This window comes from Lepisosteus platostomus, chromosome 5 (assembly GCF_059453375.1).
Source record: "Lepisosteus platostomus isolate fLepPlt1 chromosome 5, fLepPlt1.hap1, whole genome shotgun sequence".
Lineage (NCBI taxonomy): Eukaryota > Metazoa > Chordata > Actinopteri > Semionotiformes > Lepisosteidae > Lepisosteus > Lepisosteus platostomus.
The window spans coordinates 6,885,339-6,908,067 of record NC_142615.1 but is presented as its reverse complement, the minus strand read 5'-3'; the positions used below and the strand labels follow the sequence as shown (position 1 = coordinate 6,908,067).

Genomic DNA, 22,729 nt, shown 5'->3' with positions numbered 1-22,729 from the left:
CTGTACTACAAGATAGGAAGAAAGACACGGCTGGGATTTGAACCGCGGTTCTTTTGTTTAATAGAGAAGCGCTTTAACCAACTAGGCTACGGTGACAGGTCAACCTTCATCTTTTACAGCCACTTGGACACACCGCTCTGAGACATCTGCCTTCAGTAAGCGCTGAGCCTGCTCTCAGAGCAAATTGCCTCTTTTACATAGCAGCCCCGACACTGAGAAACGAAGAGAACTGGCTTTTATCTGCCATTTTCATGTCCAATGCGTTTGACATCTCCCAAGGGCGACAGAGTTCTTTTGCGACACTATTTCTTCTTTTTTATTTCTGTACGCTTTGATAAAAAACGAGAAATCGTGCAACGGAAAAATATCTTTTTTTCATAGAGAAAACGTGCACCAGGAAATGTTGTGTTGAGAAGAAATGATTTAACATGATACGTGACCTAATTTATCGGAGCAATTGCTCGACCAGCAAGCTCTGGAGAGGTTGGAGAGTCTGGTGGATGTGATAATTATACGGTGTTGTGGAAGAAAACAGTCTTTCTTTGAATTTTCAGTCAATCGGAATTTCAGTGCGAAACATAAACCCCTTGTCTGATTTAAAGAGATTATATTTTAAAACTCATAAAAAATCAGAAAACACATGTTTCTCACTTTGAAATTTTAGACGGAGCGGTGCATTACTAGTAGCGGCGCTGAGCACACTATGGGGAAATTCAGGTCATGTGAAATGCTAGCGGTTTAATAAACAACGCGTCTGATTTCGGATCATAAGATTGTAGGTTCGACTTCTACCTGGCTCGTGTAAATGTTATTCAAGCTCCTCAGTAATAGATGTATATTATGTAATGAACCGCACCTGAAAGCAAACGTTGGGTCTGTTTCCTTTGTTTTCCAGCATGAAATAGCAAATCGTTACAAAAAGCACCTGCTAATGTCCAATAGCGGGTTTTTTTTTTTCAAATTACATTTTCAGGCTTCAGACACTTTTTAATAAAACAAAAGTGTCCGGAAACTCATTAACTTTCAGGTTTGCTTGAACCTGTATTAAAAAAAGTTATCTGAAACTTCCGGGATTCCATTATCTGATGTAGCTGTCTCTAAAGTTGGACGTGATGTTAAGCAGATGTGAACTGTGCCTTTTCTCTTAAAAAAAAACAACAAAGTTCTTTTTTCCCCTTCACTCCAATGCTGGAGAGTGTAAGCCTGTGTGAGCTCCACACTGCGTGTCCTGTACTGCTCTATTTTGTTTAGATTATCTATGTGGTGTACAGATAGAACTCAACTGCGTGGTGTGAATTCCGTGTTCAGGACCAGCAGAACCTGAAAAAGTAACAGTTGACCTCGACATGATTTGAACACGCATCCTTCTGCTCTGGAGTCAGACGCGCTACCGTTGCGCCATGAAATCACGGCTGTCCGTGCTTTTGAATTCCCCAAAGGAGACAAATCAGCTTCACAAAAAAAAATAGTGAAGAGCGCAGCTCTTCCGAAGAGAGTCTCTTCTTCCCAGACCACATTTTATTCTTCCTGCGCAGCTCTTGTGCAGGTGTTGTTCTCAATTACAGATCCAGGAACACTGATTGTTTTTTCTATTTTTTTAAATTAAGTACCCCATGGTGCACCGGTAGCACGTCCGACTCTAAATCCCCAAGTTCATTTTCAAAGTATATCGGAGTCAACTGATACTGATCAGGTTCTGCTGCTACTGAACCCGCAGTCTTCACCTTAAAGTTCAGTTCCCCAAGCCTTTTGACCTTATATGTCCATCCCTTCTCGTCAAAACTCGTATTTTCACAGGGTACCCTTCAGAAATCGCAGTATAGAATGAAAAACTCCAGTAGATCTCGGATGCTGTTGGTGATTTTCCTTTCAAAATAAATGAATCTCTGGAAATTTTATGGAGTGTATCAATTTCACTGAGACGGAGAAGTGTTAAGCTGTACATGCGTCTTTGTGGTTCGGTTGTTAACCAAAACTGTGGTGGTTTGAGCCCTTCCAGGGACGCTATGAGCCTTTTAATGTACACACCCTCCTCACTTCATTTCTCCACGTCCGGTCTTGTACCGCTAACAAATACAGAGCCCATAGGAGGAAGTAAGCTCGCATATATAGCTCACTGTGTATATAATGAAGAAGCAGAGGTTAGTTTCTCATCTGCGCGTTACAGAGCCTTACGCAACTCGTATTGTACCAACAGCTAGGGTTTGATCCCTGTACGGGCTATTAGTTGAAAGGCTATTGTAAATGACGTATAAGAGATTTATAGATAGATACTTTATTGATCCCGTGAGGGAAATTAATAAAGCTTATCCAGCTGGCTTTAATGTTTCACACTAAATTGCGATCTTGAAACCAAAATGAAATTGACATTTGTACTGTATGTTTTTTTTTTAATTACAAAGCAAACAGAGTATTCCCTTAATTCAAAGATCAGATATTGGCCAAAACAAGACAATCAGACGTGGGCTGACTTTGGAACAGGAGCCTCTGCTTCGTCGTTTATTGAGCTTTTGATCAATGTCTGAGTGAAAAAGATTCGCTGTTTTAACTCTTTGATTAAAGTACACAAACAGCACATTCCTTCGAGCCGGAATCGATTAGCGACCTAAGGATTCCCTACTGACTCCACTACAGTCCTCCGCGCTACCAACTGAGCTATCGAAGGCATGTCAAGCGATACTCCCTGGCACATACTGCCCAATGTAGTGAAATGTTCCGGGTGATTTAAATCCCAGTTCGACATCAAGTTTCCAACTCGTTTCCTTAGTCTTGTTTACCTTGAATTTAAGTCACGAACCAGGATTCTACTATATAAACTTCCGGGGATATTACAAAATGTTTGATGGGGCATCAATCATTCCAGGCGGAAATGGACTCCTTTTTGTTTCTCGAGGGATCATATTAAACATTTCATTAGTATCGAGAGGAGGATCACCATGAAACACAAAACAAACAGTTTCATTCTGTCTTTTTTAGAAAGTAGCGTTTGTGCTACATTAATTATATTTTCGTGGAAATATAGAAGTTGTAAATGTTAAAATTTATATTTGAATCGAAATGTGGTTTTGAGTTAAATTTTAGCGGGATCATGTGATTAGTTTGTCATTACTATATATATTGCCATGTTACTAGAATTTGTAACTGAAGTTTACTAGTTGTGTTTTTATGATGATTAGCCATTTGTTGATTTCAATATTGTTTATAATGTATAATTCGAACTACATATTTTTCAGGTGTGAATAATTGTATATTTTAAGAATACATTTCTAAAACAAATCATTGGCTTTATTTACTAGTTTCTACACCTATAAAATATTTATTTGATGTATAATAGGCCTTTAACTATATATGTATATTAGTCCTCTAAATTTATCCGTATAATAGAACTCCAGCCATTTATGTATAATAAACATATAATCATAGATGTCTAATTGACGTATAACGATATACGTATATTAGAATTTCATTCTAGACCAGTTACGGAGCACATTTATACGTCTAAAGTATGCGTTTAATAGCCGTATATTCTACATCTTTTGTCCACTGGGATGTGCCGATTTTAATTTAACAAAGCTAGATACACATTTTCTAATGCAGCCTTCATTAAAAGACAGTTTGTTTCTCGAAAGCGTGTTATGTAAAAAAGAGAAAAACGAAAATATATAGATGACAATCTTTCAAAGCTGAAGATTTTACTTTTGAAAAATTGACATTTTATGTATGCAGATGCATTCCCTGGTTCTAGAACTTTGCTGTGCTTCCTGAATCATTTTCAGCATTATAAAGTGGGTGTAGAGGGAGCGATCTCTTTGTAGAGCAGTTGACAGGCTGGAGATGTTCAGACTACTCTCGTTATTTCTCAAATGCTTACATCATTTTTCTTTCACGCTAGGACGCGAGTGTGTACATGGGCTTGGTTTTTGTTTCACTGATTCTCATTGAAGATTTGGGAATTAACGACGAAAGATTCAGTTTGGCAGAAGGTTTGGTTCACAACGATCTTGAAGACATGCCATGTATCATGTGTGATGATTTGTACTATAAAAGACCAAGTGCTCAAAGTGACGTCTGCGTTTACCATTTAGACTTTTCCATCTCGGGCACACTTTTAGAAAGCAAAGATAGAGTAGTTGTGTTGAATCACACTAAGACGTCTGTTAGCAGAGTGGTGCAGCGGAACCGTGCTGGGCCCTTAATCCAGAAATCGACTGATTGAAACCATCCTTAGCTATGTACATTTTATGCACGATTGATAAGCACACCATCAGTTTAATGAAGTACATTAAAACTGATTTTTCTCTCGTGTGTGTGCAAGCTTCACACTTACAGTACTTACAGTTGTATGAATTTCTTGAAGTTCAGAAACAACTTGTTCCACAAAGGAAATGAACACTTGGTTCAAAGTAAATCAAGACATATGTATCTCTCGCCGCGTGTGCTCTTATCTGTCCATCTCTCTATTTTTCTCTCTGACGGTCTGTGCAGAGTTTCTGAAGGGGATGTAACACCACTTGGCAAAGAGAAAAATTATCAGAGGCAGAATAATAAATCATTATTCTCTTCTCAGTCTGATTCACAGCTCAGAGACAATCGGACAGAAGCTCCATACTGTCACAGACACCAGCCTGAGCACCTGGATCAGAGAGCAAGACCGCAGGAGGCGCAGGGCGCGCACGGAGGAGAGTTATTGATCACTTATCTATCGAAAACCAATTAATTCAATTGAAAAACCGTAGAATAAACGATTAACTTCACCGATTGGTGAGTACTGGTTCTTTTTCTGTTTTTGATCCTGTTTTAAATATCTAAAAAACAGTCAATAAAGACTGTATCGATCAATTACCACAGTGCGTTTAGTGTAAAAAATGTTCAAACCGAAATTAAACAATGATTATTCTTATTATTATTTAGGTAACTGTATCCTAGAGCTAAAAAAATATATTCCAAGTTGATAAATGTATGTAAGTAACAGTTTACATGTATTTTTTCCCGTGTTTATAAATCATAAGTATGGTAACCACGGGGACAGGCGCCACGTCACTGTACGCGTCTAGGTGTATCGCGTTCATCACAAAGAGCGATGTAACGTCATGGGTAGCAACAAAAACTAATACTAGTGTATTCATATTAATATTAATGAGAGTACAACTGGTTGTTTTAATGCTAGTGTTCATGTGAGTATTAATGATGATAGCGCTACTGATAGTTTTAGTTTTAATGTTAATATTCATGTAAATATTATTTATAATTATAGTGTTACTGTTAGAGAATTAACTGTAGTAGTATTAGTTTTAATACTAGTTATTCTAGCATTACTGTTATTCTCTTTGGGGGAATTAAAAGGACTTGTCATGAGTGACCTCGTGGCGCAACGGTAGCGCGTCTGACTCCAGATCAGAAGGTTGTGTGTTCAAATCCCATCGAGGTCAGCTGGTGTGTTTACAGGTGCTGCTGGTGCTGAACCTGAAAATTATACCATGCAGTCGGGTTTACTCTGTACACCACATAGGTAATCTGAATGAAATAACAGCGCAGTACAGAGCACCCAGATAGGAGCTTATGCAGCAGGTCATCTTGAACACGACAAGAGAAAAGGCACACTGCACAAATATGAAACATCACGTCTGGCTTTAGAGACAGTGACATCAGAGAATGGAAGTTTCAGACTGCTTTTTTGTTACAGGTTCAAGCAAACCTGAAAGTTAGGGAGTGTTTGGTCACTTTTGTTTTTTGAAGCCTGTAATTATAATTTGCCCTTTTTTAATTGTGGTTGAAATCCACTCCCATGTACCAACACCTTACAGTATATTCATGTTTACTTAAATGACTAACTTTTGGACTATTGGACATTAGTTGGTGTTTTTTTTTGTAACGATTTGCTATTTCATGCAGGAAAGAAAGGAACCCAGACCCAACGTTTGCTTTCAAGTGGGATTCATTTACATAACGGACATCTATTTCTGAGGAGCCTGATTTGAATCACACAACCCCGGTAGAAGTCGAATCGACAATCTTATAAACCGAAATCAGACGCGTTATCCATTAAACCACTAGCCCGTCACATAAATTAATTGCACCATGGTGAGTTCAGTGCCGCTACTAGTAATACCCCACCCCCATCTTAAATTTCTAAGTGAGAAACGTGTTTTCTACATTTTTTTTTAGTTTTAAAAAATCATCACTTTTAAGCAGACAAAGCCTTTATGTGTCGCTCTGAATTTCTAATTGATTTAGAATTCCAAGACAAAAGCGTTTCGTTCCACAGTGGCGTGAAATGATCACGTCTTTCACTCTACTTCTCTCTAGTAGTAAAGCAGATCTTGCTTGGTGAGCATTTGCTCCGGTAAATTAGGTCACTTTTTATGTTAACTCACTTCTTCTAAACACAACATTTCCCGGTGCATGTTTTCTCCATGAAAAAAGACATTTTCCCTTACATGATTTCTCGTTTTGTTTCATCAAAGTGTACAGAAAGAAGAAAGAAAGGAACAGTGTCGTTAATGAACTCTGTCCCCCTTGGGAGATGTCAAGTGCATTGGACATGAAAAGTGCCCGATAAAAGCCATTTCTCTTCATTTCTCTTGCGGTCAGGGCTCCTGTTCCGTGTAAAGGAGGCAGCTTGCTCAGCCAGCAGACTCAGGGCTTCGTGAACGCAGATGGCTCAGAGCGGTGTGTCCAAGCGGCTATAAAAGAAGAGAATTCTGCCGGTACCGTAGCCGAGTCGGTTTAAGTACCTGTCTCGTTAACTGGAGATCCTGGCTCCACATCCCAGCTGTGCCTTTCTTCCTGTCTTTTTGTGCAGAAACTACCATCTTGGACAACCGCATAGGGCTTGATTTAGTTTAAAGCATGAATGCATTTCCTTTCTGCAACAACTTTTTTTTCAAGAAATTCATACAGCTTGTGAAAAATGAAATGTAATTCTTGGCTATCAGAGCAGTAGGAATATTGCCGACTGGCAAGAAAATGCAAGCAATGTTTATTTTTTGACCGGAAAGGTGCGAATGGGGAAAAGCCTCTCTCATCAGTCTCTGTGGCGCAATCGGCGAGCGCGTTTGGCTGTTAACTGAAAGGTTGGTGGTTCAAACCCACCCAGGGACGATCTTCTTATTATTGTCAATGTAAACACTGTCTCCGCTAAAGCCGAAACCTTAACCCTCTTTATATTTGCAGAAAATGCGAGTCTTTTGCCCGTGTCCAACAACAACACTTGAGACCGGGGAAGTCCAATAGTGATCAACACCGCAACTCCCCAGAAATCCATATTCACCTTTGGAAAAGTATCTTTGAATGGCTGGCGGGAGATATCATTTATACTCCTGTTGCGTCCTCTGCTAAAAGAGTTTAGAAATACAACGCAGATTTGTTTGAGAATTTGACAAGCACTGTTACAGTACGTTAGCACTGTGAAGTTGGATGTTGATATTTTGATATTGTAACGCTTACGGCCGACAAGCAGTGTGTGTAAGAGCCGGCGTACCAGAGCGGGTGACGTCACCGCCCTTCCCTGTGATAGCAGGACCACAGCTACTGGGCTGAGGAGAGATCTCTCTTTAGCTCACGGGGCTAGGTCGCTGCAGAGAGATGCGGAAGTCCCGGGTTCGAGCCCCGGACGGTGCAGGGGCCGACCAGATGCAGCAAGGGCGCCCGCCTGAGCCCCCGTTGCGTTACATTGGTGTCAGAAGCGGGGTGGGATAGCCCTTCGCCGGGGACGGCGATTTAAGCGGGGGAGAGTGTAACGCTTACGGCCGACAAGCAGTGTGTGTAAGAGCCGGCGTACCAGAGCGGGTGACGTCACCGCCCTTCCCTGTGATAGCAGGACCACAGCTACTGGGCTGTGGAGAGATCTCTCTTTGGCTCACGGGGCTAGGTCGCTGCAGAGAGACGCGGAAGTCCCGGGTTCGAGCCCCGGACGGTGCAGGGGCCGACCTAATGCGGCAAGGGCGCCCGCCTGAGCCCCCGTTGCGTTACAATATATTTACCTTAATTTTAACATAAATGTAAACATACATGCTGTACAATCTATGCTGTACAATCAAACAGAGGTATATTTTGAGTCTCATGCTGATCGTCCTGTGGATCCAAAAGAAAATTTTAAAGCTGATACATTTTCGATTGGAATTTGCATCTAGCTACAACGTCCCTGGAAAAGAGATTTTATTAGTTAAGTGCAATCGGTATCTTTTACTTTATGTATGGTAGTGGAAATAGTTTTAAAAATGTTTTCTAAAGAAGATTGTATTGAAAGGACCTGCCTTTAGCGCTCAGTAGCGATGACGCTGTTGATATAGATGGAGAAGAAATGTAAGATGAATTGATGATCTAAGCTAAAATAGCCCTAACACCCCTCCTGTAACAGTGTTTGTATTCATAGCAAGTAATATTCTTTTTCAAACCCGAACGTTGCTTTTGCATTAAGTGTTATGTAACCATTAGCGGTTTCAGTAGCTTCTGAAGAGCGCACTTTTCCAAACTGAAGCCTATAAGAACATTATTCAAGACACAACATGGCCCAGAATCGTGCATCGGGACAAAGATTAACATCCAATGAAAGTACTCCCAAATAAAAGATTTGACCGAAAAATTAAAAGAGTAGGCAAGTATTAAAACAAAACCATAACTTCTTGACTTCCAATCTCTTTCCTGGTTCAGGCCATGTAAAATGACATATTCAGTGGACTCATGCCGAGGTTGTGAGTTTAAGCCTCACCTGGAGCAGCCTGGTTTTCTGTCTTGACAGGTAAACAGTGTTTTGTGTTATTTGCTAAATGGAGAGAGGATTCTGTGTTAATTGTGCTCCTCCTGGGAGAGGTCAAGCTGAGAAGTTCACCAGGCTGGTGGTAAATATCCTGTTCAGGAATATCGGGGCTGTAGGGGGTCAGATCTATAGATGTAGTAAACACATTAGTGGAGACGGTGTGTCTGCTCTCCGTGAGAGAGCTGGGCGGGAAGAATAATCTGTGGTCTGGGAAGAAGAGACCCTCGTTGGAAGAGCAGCGCTCCTCACAGGAGAGAATGAAAACAATCTTTTTCAGGGACGCTGATTTTTCTCTTTGGGTGAATTAAAAGCACTTGTCGCAAGCGACCTTGTGGCGCAACGGTAGCGCGTCTGACTCCAGATCAGAAGGTTGTGTGTTCAAATCACGTCGAGGTCAGCTGATGTGTTTGCAGGTGCTGCTGGTGCAGAACCCGGAATTTACACCATGCAGTCGGGTTTTAGCTGTACACCACCTAGGTAATCCGAACGAAATAACAGAACAGTACAGAACACCCAATCGGGAGCTTATGCAGCATTTCATCTTAAACACGACAAGAGAAAAGGCACACTGCAGATCCGCGAAACATCACGTCCGACTTTAGAGACAGTGACATCAGAGAATGGAAGTTTCAAACTGCTTTTCTGTTACAGGTTCAAGCAAACCTGAAAGTTAGGGAGTGTTTGGTCACTTTTGTATGAAAAAGTGTCTGAAGCCTGTAATTATAATTTGCCCTTCTTTTAATTGTGGTTGAAATCCACTCCCATGTACCAAGACCTTACAGTATATTCATGTTTACTTAAATGACTAACTATTGGACTATTGGACATTAGTTGGTGTTTTTTTTTTTTGTAACGATTTGCTATTTCATGCAGGAAAGAAAGGAACCCAGACCCAACGTTTGCTTTCAGGTGGGGTTCATTTACATAACGGACATCTATTTCTGAGGAGCCTGATTTGAATCACACAACCCCGGTAGAAGTCGAATCGACAATCTTATAAACCGAAATCAGACGCGTTATCCATTCAACCACTAGCCCGTCACGTAAATTAATTGCACCATGGTGAGTTCAGTGCCGCTACTAGTAATACCCCACCCCCATCTTAAATTTCTAAGTGAGAAACGTGTTTTCTACATTTTTTTAAGTTTTAAAAAATCATCACTTTTAAGCAGACAAAGCCTTTATGTGTCGCTCTGAATTTCTAATTGATTTAGAATTCCAAGACAAAAGCGTTTCGTTCCACAGTGGCGTGAAATGATCACGTCTTTCACTCTACTTCTCTCTAGTAGTAAAGCAGATCTTGCTTGGTGAGCATTTGCTCCGGTAAATTAGGTTTTTCTCCATGAAAAAAGACATTTTCCCTTACATGATTTCTCGTTTTGTTTCATCAAAGTGTACAGAAAGAAGAAAGAAAGGAAAAGTGTCGTAAAGAACCGCCCTTGGGAGATGTCAAGCGCATTGGACATGAAAACTGCCCAATAAAAGCCATTTCTCTTCATTTCTCTTACGGTCAGGGCTCCTGTTCCGTGTAAAGGAGGCAACTTGCTCAGCCGGCGGACTCAGTGCTTACTAAACGCAGGTGTCTCAGAGTGGTGTGTCATAGTGGCAGTAAAAGAAGAGAGTTCTGCTTGTGTCGTGGCTTAGATGGTTAAAGTGCCTCTTTAGTAAACAGGAGATCCTGGGTTTAAATCCCAGCGGTGCCTTTCTTCCTGTCTTCTTGCATCGTTTATTGTTATAGACAACATGCTTTTGCATTAAGTTTAATGGAGGTGTTTATTTCGTTTTTGGCACAACTTGTTTTTCAAGAACTCCACACATTGCGAAAGCTAAAATGCTTATCTTTGTTATCAGTGCAAAACAATTACTGCCAGCTGGCAAGAAAATGACAACGATTTTTTTTTTTTACTTTAGCCAAAAAATCTGTGAATGTAGAAAAATACGACATGTGTCAGTTTCTATGGCACACTCAGTCAGGGTCTGCTTCAGTTAAACACAACGTTCGTAGATCAAACGCACCCAGAGACACACTTCGAATTAATCCGATCTAAACATTACCTTCTCTAAATGTGATTGAGTTTCTTTGCACGTCCTTAGCCATCTTGATGTTTGCAGAGATTTTCAACTTTTGACACGAGTCAAACTACAAGTAAATAGTTGAGTACCTAAGTCAATATCAACGGGAATGTGAATATAAATGTAAACATCAATATTTCTGCTGTCTCCTGAGAAACACAAGTATAGAGTCAAAACACAACAAATAATGCTAAAAAAATATTCAGTTAACACCCAGATGTGACAAAACACATTTAAGATGTATATCCCCTTTAAATATGTATTTCCTTAATATCAGTTCTCTTCCCTCCCCAGGATACCTGCAAATTCACTATCGCAAAATAAAGGCTGTGTGTAAGTCTTACATGTGTTCTGTCACATCTGGGTATTAAATTAATAGATGTGTTGTGTTATTTAATATGATTTGACTCCATGCTTGTGTTTCTCAGGAGACAGCAGAAATATTGGGGATTTGCGGCTACAGAAAATAATGTGAACTTTACAGGCAAAAGTAAGGTTACCTTAAAGAAACAAAAAACGTATTGTCACCCTTTTCAACGTGATTTTTTAAGACATTTGTTCGGAATAGTGTATCTTCTCGTGTCTGTGGCTGTTGTCCTACAATAACGGTGGTGAAATAACAGGAATGTGCGGAAAGAATCGGAGATTGAACAGAAGACTCATCCAGTTGATAGTAAGGTTGTGTAGGACCGCACACCCTACGATGTCAGTGTTGAGTAGTATGGTTTAAAAGCTTTTTCACGAACCAGGAAGGAGTACAAACCTACAGTCTTCTGATCCGTAATCAGACACGTAATCCATTGTGCCATTGGCGTTTGTATTGCATTCCCATCCAGCACCACATTGAGTTCAGAGCCGCTACTAGTAATACATCGCCCCGGTCAAAGTTTTCTCAATTAGATTCATGTGTTTTGTAGGTGTGTCTAGTTACTACGTCTTTCATTATGTCTGGTTTAAAATAATGTATCGAGGGATATTGATGGTAATATCATACAGATTTTGGTTTTCTTTTGATGGAAAATTGTATTAAAATACAACCCTCTTTCACATTTGTATAATACTTTCCCTTGCATCCTCAGATAAAAATTCTAAATACCAAAAAGTTACAATATATGGAATAGCATTTATTTTAAAATGTATTTTAAAATTTGCATTTATTTAGAGCTTAGTAAAGATAACATTGCTAATATTGATGGAGTAGAAATGTAAGATGAATTGACAGCTTTTTCTGAGCTAAAAAAGTCCTACAACGCCTCCTGTAACAGATAAGGACTCATAGCAAGACAAGACATGCTATTGCATTGCGCATTTTGCAGATACGACCAGTTTCTGCTTCTGGTGAGTGCATTTTTTCCAAACTGAAATTAACAAGAACATTTTCAAGATGCACCATGTCCCTAAATCGTTCATCAGGACTACTATTAATATCAGGTGAAAGCAGTACAAAGCATAAATTTAACCTAAATATTAAGAGACTATATCTGTCAGCTACTGCTGTAAGCCATGTTCAGCCAACGCTAGAAATATTACTGCTCTACTACAGTAGCTAAAGAAAGCAAGTCCAACTTAGAAACAGATCACAAGTCGAAGACATAAACCTACAAGGACGGGATTCGAGCCCACGCGTACAAAGCACAATGGATTAGCAGTCCATCACCTTAACCACTCAGCCACCACATCATGAAAGCTGCCCCCCCTCCCTTGGGGATGATTTTGCTTAGCGACCAGGCTCATCGCATATCGACCTCAGATGTCTCAGAGCGGTGTGTCCTAGCGGCTGTATAAGAATAGGTAATAGGTTTATTCCATGCTGAAAAAAAGAAGAAAGAGAACACAACGTTTCGGCCGTGGAGCCTTCTTCAGGTGTAAGAGAGACAGGGCAGTAGGCAAAGGTAAAGTAGCGGGAGAACAAAGGTTTGAGGGTGGGTACCCACCTGTATAAGAATAGTGTTCTGCCGGTCCTGTGGTAAAGCTGGTTAAAACACCTAATTCATAAAGAGGAGATCCTGGATCCGAATTCCAGCGGTACCTTTTTTTCCTGTCTTGTTTTACAGAACATGTAATTTGGGACACTCAAAGAGGTCTTGATTTGGTTTAATGCGTTTATTCATTTCCTTTGAAGAACAACTTGTTTTTTTAAATCATATAGCTTGCGAAAGATGAAATGCGAGTGAATTTTTTTGTTCACCAAAAGTATGTAAATTAAAAAAATCAAGGTGTAAGCATTTCTGTGGTGCAATCGGTTAGCGTGTTTAGCTATTAACCCCAAGGTGGGTTTTTTGATCCCACCCAGGGACGCACTTCTTCCTATAGTAAACATCATCACCGCAAAAATTTAATTGTTCCGCAAAACCTGAACTATTTTGATATTTGCATTTGTAAACAATTGAGTACCAGAGTCAATTTCCAGTCAATTGGGAATTTCCAATAATTTCCGATATTGGCAACTTGCGAGCAGTAAGTATTCACCCATGGAATTATATGTTCCAGTGGGTGGCGGGAGAATTCACTTATGCTCCCATTGCATCTTCAGCTAAAGTAATTTAAAATACAACGCAAAATTGTTTGAGAACTTGACAAGCAAAAACGACAGATCGCCGAAGTTGTATTTTAATATTTTCGTATATTTACTTTAATTTGAATATAAATGTTAACATAAATGCTGTTCAATATAATGTAATTTTGTTGTACTTTTAAAATATTTTAGCTGAGGATGCGAGGGGGGCTATTACACCTTGCCAAACATCTAAATAATTGTAAAAGAGGCTGGCATTTTAATAAAACGGGCGATCAAAAGAAAGCTACAAATAGTACGGTATTATGCTCAATATCCCTCAGTATTGAAGGTCAAATGAAGAACTTGAAGAAACTCTCAAAGAATCAACGGCAATAGCAGAGGATGTTGATTTTGAACCAATGTTTTCACCTCAATTATCCAGCAGTCTTTGCTTGACAGACTTCCTCAAGATATTCGGTGTTCTATACAGAAAATCAAAAATTAAAGGGCTAATGTGCCAAGAGGGGTGGTCCGAGGCAAAGACTGCGTTAGAGGAAGACTAAGCTCCGCACGATAACACGTGTCTAATACTCGGCCCCTGAAAAGCATCATATTCGTTGAACTGCCTACCAGTTGTGACTCTTGCACGAATTTCGCGGTACATGTGTACGATCTTATAATTCAGGAATATCAATGGTCAGACGTTTATGGTGGGTTTGTGTTTTGTATTATTTAATGAATGGAAAAAAAACATTTTCAAAACTACAGCTCGAATGGAATAATAAAAAAAGTTTATTTGCCTGTTTGTTGTAACAGCTGTGCTAAAAATATTCATCTACAGATGCAGCCATTCAAAGTGCGCGGTACAGACACATACTGGAGGTAATTGGCTACGGCGTCACGCATCGTGACGCAAGATGACGCGGGGTACCGCGGTACTTGATTGGTTGACTGACAGGGGCACTCGTGGTCCGTTGGTCTGTTGTAGAAAGATTTACAGTAAACGTCTTTACTGTGTCCATTGTAGTATTTAACATTTATATGGAATTTTACCTCTGAAGGGAAATCTTAGTGCCTGAGCATAAGAAGAATAGGAGCATACTGCAACGCGTGTGAAGGCCATAAACGATATTAATTTTGGAACTTAAACATACAGTATATGGCTGGTCTCGGTACTTTAAAGAAAACATACACACCAGTATTCCATTTCTCCCTAAACATTTCAAGCATCAAAGACTTTAACTAACGTGATACCGGAGACAACAAGCATACTTTTAGAATTTGATTAAAAGAGAATATAATATGGAATCGCGTATCTCAAGAAATTAATAATGATATAATTATATTCATGTTGCAAAAAAACTGCAACGGACATAAAAACTCCCTTGCTTTTAACAGAGTGTTCCATAATTTCTAACTACGAAAATGATTTAAACTGCGACACTTATCATTCACCAAGAGCTCGAAATATCACAAGGATCCTCTAGAGCACAGCAAAGCCTGTATCAAAAGAATCACGTATCTCAAGAAATTAATAAGATATAATTATATTTGTGTACTGCGACAGGGCTGTGTAGGGCTGTTTCACCTCTGTCTTCATGTAACTCGATTCAAAAGCTATTTAGCAAAGAGGGGATGAGAAGAGTGACAAACTAGTATACGGTACAGTACTTCAGATCTTTTTTTCTGAACCGGGGAAAATCTGATCATGTTTCTCTATAACAATAATAAAAAAACATTGCCACACCCGGACTGTTAAACCAACGCATTAGCACGTCGAAGCGCATTGAGGAGCCGGGCGCAATAACTGTTTTGTCGTCCCTTGATTTACTGATCTGCATTCATTACAGGAATAGAGTTCCTCCTCTTTGCAGAGGAACTGGTCCTGCTGTCGCCCACAGAACAGAGGCTGGAGCAGCACTGTCAGACCTGGGCGCTGACAGTCAATCTGGACAAGACCAGAGTTATGGTTTTCCAGAAAAAAAGCCATTAGTCTTCCTGAGATCGTAGGATTGTGAACGAATAAAAGCATCTTTTTAAAAACACGTTTGCTTTTGTCTGGGTTTTTACTTTGTAATCTGTGGTTTACATCTACTGTATTATTTTGAGATGCCACTTTTAAAGGTGATATGTAAAATAAAGTTTTTTATTATTGTTATAGAGAAACATGATCAGATTTTCCCTGGTTCAGAAAAAAGACGATTAAAATCTGTAATCTTTCCAAGAAGTTTCTGCTTTGTGCTAAGACATTAACAAGTACAACCCCCCTCTCTGCGGGAGGGCTGGCTGTGATGAATTAAACCCGTTTCACAGGTATTTTCAAAGTAGGAAGTACAGTAGGACAGCACAAAAAAAAAACAGACATTGTGTGGTACAGCACGGAGCTCAGTCAATTCAAACAAGTTCAGTTTCAAAAGAACTGCAATGGACATAAAAACTCCCTTGCTTTTAACAGAGTGTTTCATAATTGCCAACTACAAAATTTATTTAAACTGCGACACTTATCATTCAACCAGAGCTCGACTATCACAAGGATCCTCTAGAGCACAGCAAAGACTGTATTAAAAGAATCGCGTATCTCAAGAAATTAATAAGATGTAATTATATTTGTGTCATTCGCATAATTATATAATGCCAGCGAACTCTTGTTTTTATGTCCACTATAACTACGCTGGGCAAACGTTCCAAGGTCAAATTCTTCCAGCACGGGTGTACCTTTAAAGCGGAGACGACGGCACCGAAATTTTTTGGCGCGCCTTCTCTTTAAAGCCCTGGCCAAATATGAAGACAGTACGTACAGTTATAATTCAAACGGAATTAAAAACTACACATCCCAGTTACCATGGTGGTGCTTGTGATCATTGCGTTTAACCAACGAAACAGGGCGAAAAATCAGTCACATGACTTTGGGGCAGAGTTTCGAAAGCTTAACCTATCAGCAACAAAGCGAAATTTACACGATAGGCTACCTCAAACTGTCAGTTACACGACTGTGTATGTCGACATTATGAAAAAAAATTTTCAGGCATTGATGTGAAGGACAAGAGAGCTTTCACTGGCCGATTATCATTATTATCATTATAATCATTATTATTAATAATGATATTAATTTAAGGGTCTAAATATCTAAACATATGTATCTGTATAGCAGGTAGTATCACTGTATTCCACTTTCTTTGTAAACACGGAAAAACAGATTCACAACGCAAAGCTGTATCGCTGTGTAAAAGGAATGTTCCTGCTGGCAGAGGGGGTGGAAAGTGCCTGCGGTCATTTAATTAGTATTGCAATTCGCACTGATTCCCTTGCGAAGATATGGACTTAAGAATATTCGTGCCTGGTCAAAAAATGGCATTAAGCACTTAAAATTAATATGGTTAATAATAGTAAACTGTAACATGCTGTAACAAGATCGGCTAAACTGCGAAGAAAATGCTTTCAGAGAAAATGTTTCAGGTGTGAAGAACATAGATCTCCAATGCAATTTCAACCAAACCTGTTCCCACACACCCTGCCCCCACTACCATTAGAATATACACAAAGCACTCAAATCTTTCGAGCTAATGATCAGGTGACCCGAGAGAGAGCGAGAGAAATACCAAGGGGTGCGGAACTATTTACATGGAAAACGGGCGATCTCCCCAGACTGTCCGCCCGTTTCACTGTTACCTGGATACCTCTTTATTTAACTCACTAACACTGATTTTTAGTTTAGAAGGATTCAAGTAGGGTTTTAGATGAAAGGCAGCGACCTTAATCTCTGACCAAGGTAAACGTTTCATTTTTTCAAAGAAATGTTTGTTAAAAAATAAAGTCATAGTTCCATGGGATTCAATCACAGACCATGTGACATGGGTGTCAGGAAACTAACACACAGCGCCACCGGATTTAATAACGCTATAAAAACACTATAAAATAATGTGACTAGGCACAAAACACGTTTACAGCACAGTACAATAATAAATGCTGACCATGACTTCAGAAGCATAAATTGCCTTACACTCAATTTAAACACAAGCTGTCTTTAGCCCTCTAAGCTGGTTCATACAGAAATGTAGAGATCCTGGCTCAGAACACACAGCTCATTAGCGAATACATATGCAGGACAACTAGAGAAGATGTTTTACAGAGGATGGATTTTTAGAAACATCCCATCAGTGACATCACTGAAGTCAACTCCTAGGTACTGTAACTGTCGTGTGGATAGTTTCACAAGAATCAGACAAAGGTTTAAGCATCGCTTGTTCTAGATAAAACTGCAAAAAAAAAACAACAACCCATAATGTACTTCTTTGCGGCTCTGTTTGCCCAAATCATATATTCACAACGTGAAATCTAAAATCCGCAAAATCCGCAATATGGAAACAGAACCTGTGTAATTGTTGATAGATGATGTACTCGTAACATTTTTACAAGACGAACTACAACATTTAAAAAATGACTTGTATGTACTTGATATCTCTAATCAATCCACGGCGACATTGTTAAAGCAGAGTCCCAGTAAAACGAAACTAAAACGCCCTGGGCATACCGTTTCGCGCTTCTTATTAGTTGCTCAAAAGTAATTTGACCGTATGAAATGCATAATATAAACCTAGAAACATATACGTGAGCAGTATTTACGTACTGTAGTATCGGTGTTAAGACATACCTCTCAAATACTGTAAATCAAGTTAAAAATATCTCAAGACCGATTCTGGTCATAATGAAACCATGTTTCATGTATGTTTTCTTTAAAGTACCGAGACCAGCCATATACTGTATGTTTATGTTCCAAAATTAATATCGTTTATGGCCTTCACACGCGTTGCAGTATGCTCCTATTCTTTTTATGCTCAGCTACTAAGATTTCCCTTCAGTGGTAAAATTAGATATGAATATTCAATACTTAAACGGGCACAGTTAAGACATTAAATATACATATACATACTGTATACAGTACAGTTTTCATACAGTAATATGTTTATGTTCCTAAATCAATCTCTTTTATGAGCATGTGAAAGGCATGGTGAATCGATTCTCAAAAATTACTGTACTTTGCATGATTGGAAACAAATGCGTGATTGCGAAATGCTGTGGTGTTACTTTTACAAAGACGGTCAATGAAAAAAAGAATGTTGACCAGGGCAATACTTTGAGTTTACACTTATAGCTTGTCTAAGGTCATTCATTATTAATACTTTTAGTAATATCTTCGTTAAAGACTTTGATGGCCACAGCTCAAACATGAGAGGTTGAGTTTATTAGCTCCACCTTGCCGAAATTCCGGATACTATTATTTTTCTTGTCATATTATAGGAGAATTTACGGTAACTCGTGGAACATGTTATTTCTATACCAGGAATAATGGAGCAGACTTTAATTTTAAGAGGCAAAAACGACACCTTATCAAAGCTAATATTAATTAAAATGACATCACAACAAAAGTGGAGCCTTGAGTGAATAAAATTAGTTTTCATTGGACGTCTGTGTCTCCATAACTTTGTAGGTGAGAGAGAGGATTGTGATAATTTGCAGGTGCTTCTCGGAAGTGCGTTGGTGGTACAGGCGCCTTCCAAATAATTGAGTCGGGTTTGAATCCCAGCCAGTACAAACCCAAATCTTTTCAAGATAATTTGTGGTCCGCTAACACATCTTTTGAAACACTACAACAGGTAACACCCCGTGTGAAACATCTTGAGCATCTGTTAAAGCCTGAGTTTTACATACTCTAACGTAAATAAACGTTAGTGTCTTCCGGTGTGTGAGCCAATTTCTCCAAAAAAATATTTGTTAGTCTGCCGGGAGGCTGTGCAAGGTGTTATAAAATAGAATTTCCAAAAGACAGCTTAACATCAAGGCAGAAAAAATGCTGTTTTCTCTACAGAAATGCTCTTTACATTTCAGCAATGTTGCAACTCCCTTTATAAACGTATACAACCAAGGCATTGAAAGTTTTTTTTTTTATTATTGTTCCAAAAAATGTTCAATTTGTTTTCTTTTTAATGTTGTTGATTAAAAGATTTTATTAAATGTGAAAAAAATCTGAATGTGAAAAAATGCTATTGAAAAAAATCAGTAATGTGAGGAAAGATGGATTGTGGGAGCCCCTTAACTACCCATGTCATGCTGTATTTCTCACTCATTCTATTGGGAGTGGTGCCGTTGCTTCTGGATAAAGTCTGTCAGTGGTCATTCCAGACGGGTCAGGTATGACTGCTCTTCGGCACAAGAGACACGTGACTTGCGAGGATCCCGACAGTGTCGGCGTCCTTTCAGAGCCCGGATAGCTCAGTCGGTAGAGCATCAGACTTTTAATCTGAGGGCCCAGGGTTCAAGTCCCTGTTCGGGCGGCTGTGCCGTTTTTAATTCTATTGTGAATGTCATTCTAAATAGTCTTTTATCTTTTACTCTTCTAGCTGTACTGTGGTTATTTTAAATGTCCATTACTTGTATTTACAGTAGTGTATTTAGTGTTTCATTTCACAAACCGAAAATGTTCAAGTAGATCTTGTCACTCTACTCCACGTAATCATCTAAATTAAATCACAGTAGAGTACAGAACACGCAGTGAGGAGCTCACACAGTGAGTACTCTTGAATACGACAAGAGGAAAGGCACACTGCACATCTGCAGAACATCACGTCCGAGTTTACAGTGACAGCAGAGGTTGGAAGCGACGTAGTTTTTATTACTCGCTCGCTGAACGATCTCTCAAGAAACCTCGGTTGAGATTTAACGGGTGTCTAATAATCACGTTCAAAAAGATGACGATAAGTTTTTTTTTAACTAGGTAGCCTTAATGGCAACACGGTGTGAGTAGATCTTAAAGCAGCTGCAGACAGAGTACCCGTAATGGCACCACAGTGGTTTGAGTTCGGCTTTTCTTATTTCTTCTGCACAACCAGTGGAATCAGAATATACTGATCCGCATAAGAAGCGCTTTCGGGTTCTGATCATTTTTATTGAGCGCTGCTCTAAGTACCACAGGCAAGATGGCTGGTGGTCTAAGGCGTTGCGTTCAGGTCGCAGTTAACCCTGGAGACGTTAGTTAAAATCTCACTTCTAATAAAGAGGTCTTTCTCGTTAGAGTAGAAACGATAGAAAAAAAATCACATCTCGCATTTCACGTGTTTAATGTTAACTGTCTCAGTGGTTGCCTCGGAGATTGATGGCTCTTCTCCCTCGCAGGGTGACGGCAAACTTCTTCAGAGAGGGAGTCTCCCACGCACGGCTTTTCTTTATCAAGAGCTGAGACAACAGAAACAGACTTCAAACTGACATGAATTACTTCTTGAGCGTTTATGACCGTCTTTAAAAGCTGAGAGCAGGTGAAAAAGTCTTTGGAAATGAGGAAATGACTGCTGACAGTAAACAGAGCTGACGCTCAGCTGCAGACAAGGCTCCTCTTTAGTATAGTGCTGAGCACCTGAAGAAGGCTCCACGGCCGAAACGTTGTGTTCTCTTTCTTCTTTTTTTCAGCATGGAATAAACCTATTACTTGTTCCTAGTGCTGAGTACCCCCGCTTGTTGCGCGGGAGACTGGGGGTACGTTTCTGTGACAGGGCGCTGGTTTAATTTTTTAACAACCTGAGTTCACTTAAAAAGTTTGTACTGTGTCCTACGTTTCGGACTAGTTACTGTGGTAGAATATGGAGATCATCTCCAGCTTTGAGGTCAACTGCAACAAGAAGTCATGCTAAATATAGTATAGTGAGTAGACATCGCGAGACAACGGAACGAGAGTAGAAGGCAGGTATATATGGTGTAAGGGTGTGATCTGTGTAGTTAATAAAATAGTTAAAATAATATAAAAACGTCTCTAAATTTAGATACACAACATTTATGGCGACGAGAGATGAGTGCTTGACTGACTCAAAGCGAGCAGAACACTGCAGATTTTAGTTCTCTTGCTGGTAGAAACGAACTTCTGAATTTTCGGACTTTTCGTTTAGCTTGCGCCATGGAAGATATAGCAGCCGCGCCGAGAAGCTTTGCTTATGCCCAGCTTTTTCCACTGCTTCCACTGAACCTCGGAGCTCCGGATTTGTATACGGAATACAAGATATGGATGGAGTCCTACAGATTTTTTTTTTAAATAGCCAGTGGATCTACAGAAGCTCAGGATGCCGTGAGACGTGCTACATTACTGCACTGTATCGGGGCTCCCGTGCAGCGGATTTTCGCCAACCTCCCTGGAGAAAAAAGTACATATGAACAGACTGTAGCTGCCTCAGACGCGTACTTTACACCGCGGAGAAATGTTGTTTTGGAACAGCATAAATTTAGGCAGAGAACTAAGGCTCAGGACGAATCTGTTGATGCTTTTGTGACTGCACTAAGAGAACTGCCTAAATCGTGTGACTTTGGAGTATTGGAAACTGACATGTTAAGATATCAACTTGTGGAAAAATGTGCACATAAGAGACTATAAATTGCTGCAGGAGGAAGGGCTGACTTTAGAAAGAGCTCTTAGTCGCTAGAATTCATGAAGCAGCTCAAGCAGAATCAAGAATGCTTTCTGACCACAGTGACACTGAACGGGGCGCTCGCTCATACTTTACAAACAAAAGCCGAGCAGCCGGACGCAGTCATGCTAGAGAAATAGAAGAACAGGGGACGGCTGACATTACATGTTACAGGTGTGGACTAACAACGCACAAAGCAGATGAATGCGGAGCGCAAACAGCAAAATGTCTACACTGTAAGAAAACAGGACAATATGCACGAGTTGGTAGAAAGAAAGACGTTTCCCATCAGGAAAAGAAATTTAATACAAATAAGGAAGGGACAAAACTGTGAGCAGTTCAAGAACCGTCTTCAGACTCAGATGAATTTGTTAATTCCATTGACCCTGAAGGTAAAGAAACTGTTCGAATAAATGGCCAAGAGATAAAAATGGTGATAGGATACAGGAAGTCAAAGAAACTTAATTGGAGTAGAACTTTTAAAGAAAGTGTTTGCACACAGAACTAAACTTCAGCAGACTAAGAAGAAAGTTTATGCTTATGCACAAATTAGTCCACTTAAGTGTGTTGGCTACTTTGAGGCACAGCTGAAATGGCAGAAAAATGTAATAAAGGACAAAGTCTATGTAGTTGAAAGAAATGTAGAAGCGTTGTTGGGAAGAAAAGCATGTTTTGATCTGAAGATTCTGAATAGATAGATAGATACTTTATGTAGGAGAATGTAGGAGACACTGTCAATGCGGTTGACCAGTCTTCAGAGAGGTTTAAGCGGTTAGCACAGGAATATGAGTCACTCTTTAAAGGTTTAGGACAGATCAAGGGTTACAGTCACAAGGTTACAGTAGATGAGAAAGTTTCACCAGTAGCTCAAAGTCTGAGACGAGTACCCTATCCAATGATAGAAGCTGTTAATCAAGAGTTAGATAAAATGTTGGATGATGGAATTATTGAAGA

At 39.7% G+C, this 22,729-nt stretch overlaps 4 non-coding genes across 4 annotated transcripts; all 4 read left to right on the top strand.

Moving 5' to 3' along the window:
• The first annotated feature begins 5,357 nt into the window (after positions 1–5,357).
• trnaw-cca (transfer RNA tryptophan (anticodon CCA)) lies at positions 5,358–5,429 on the top strand. Its single transcript has one exon. It is a non-coding gene; the product is annotated as a tRNA-Trp (tRNA).
• Positions 5,430–7,027: 1,598 nt separating this feature from the next.
• trnan-guu (transfer RNA asparagine (anticodon GUU)) lies at positions 7,028–7,101 on the top strand. Its single transcript has one exon. It is a non-coding gene; the product is annotated as a tRNA-Asn (tRNA).
• Positions 7,102–9,083: 1,982 nt separating this feature from the next.
• trnaw-cca (transfer RNA tryptophan (anticodon CCA)) lies at positions 9,084–9,155 on the top strand. The gene has a single exon. It is a non-coding gene; the product is annotated as a tRNA-Trp (tRNA).
• A 10,432-nt stretch (positions 9,156–19,587) lies between these two features.
• On the top strand, positions 19,588–19,660 carry trnak-uuu (transfer RNA lysine (anticodon UUU)). The gene has a single exon. It is a non-coding gene; the product is annotated as a tRNA-Lys (tRNA).
• The last annotated feature ends 3,069 nt before the right edge of the window (positions 19,661–22,729 follow it).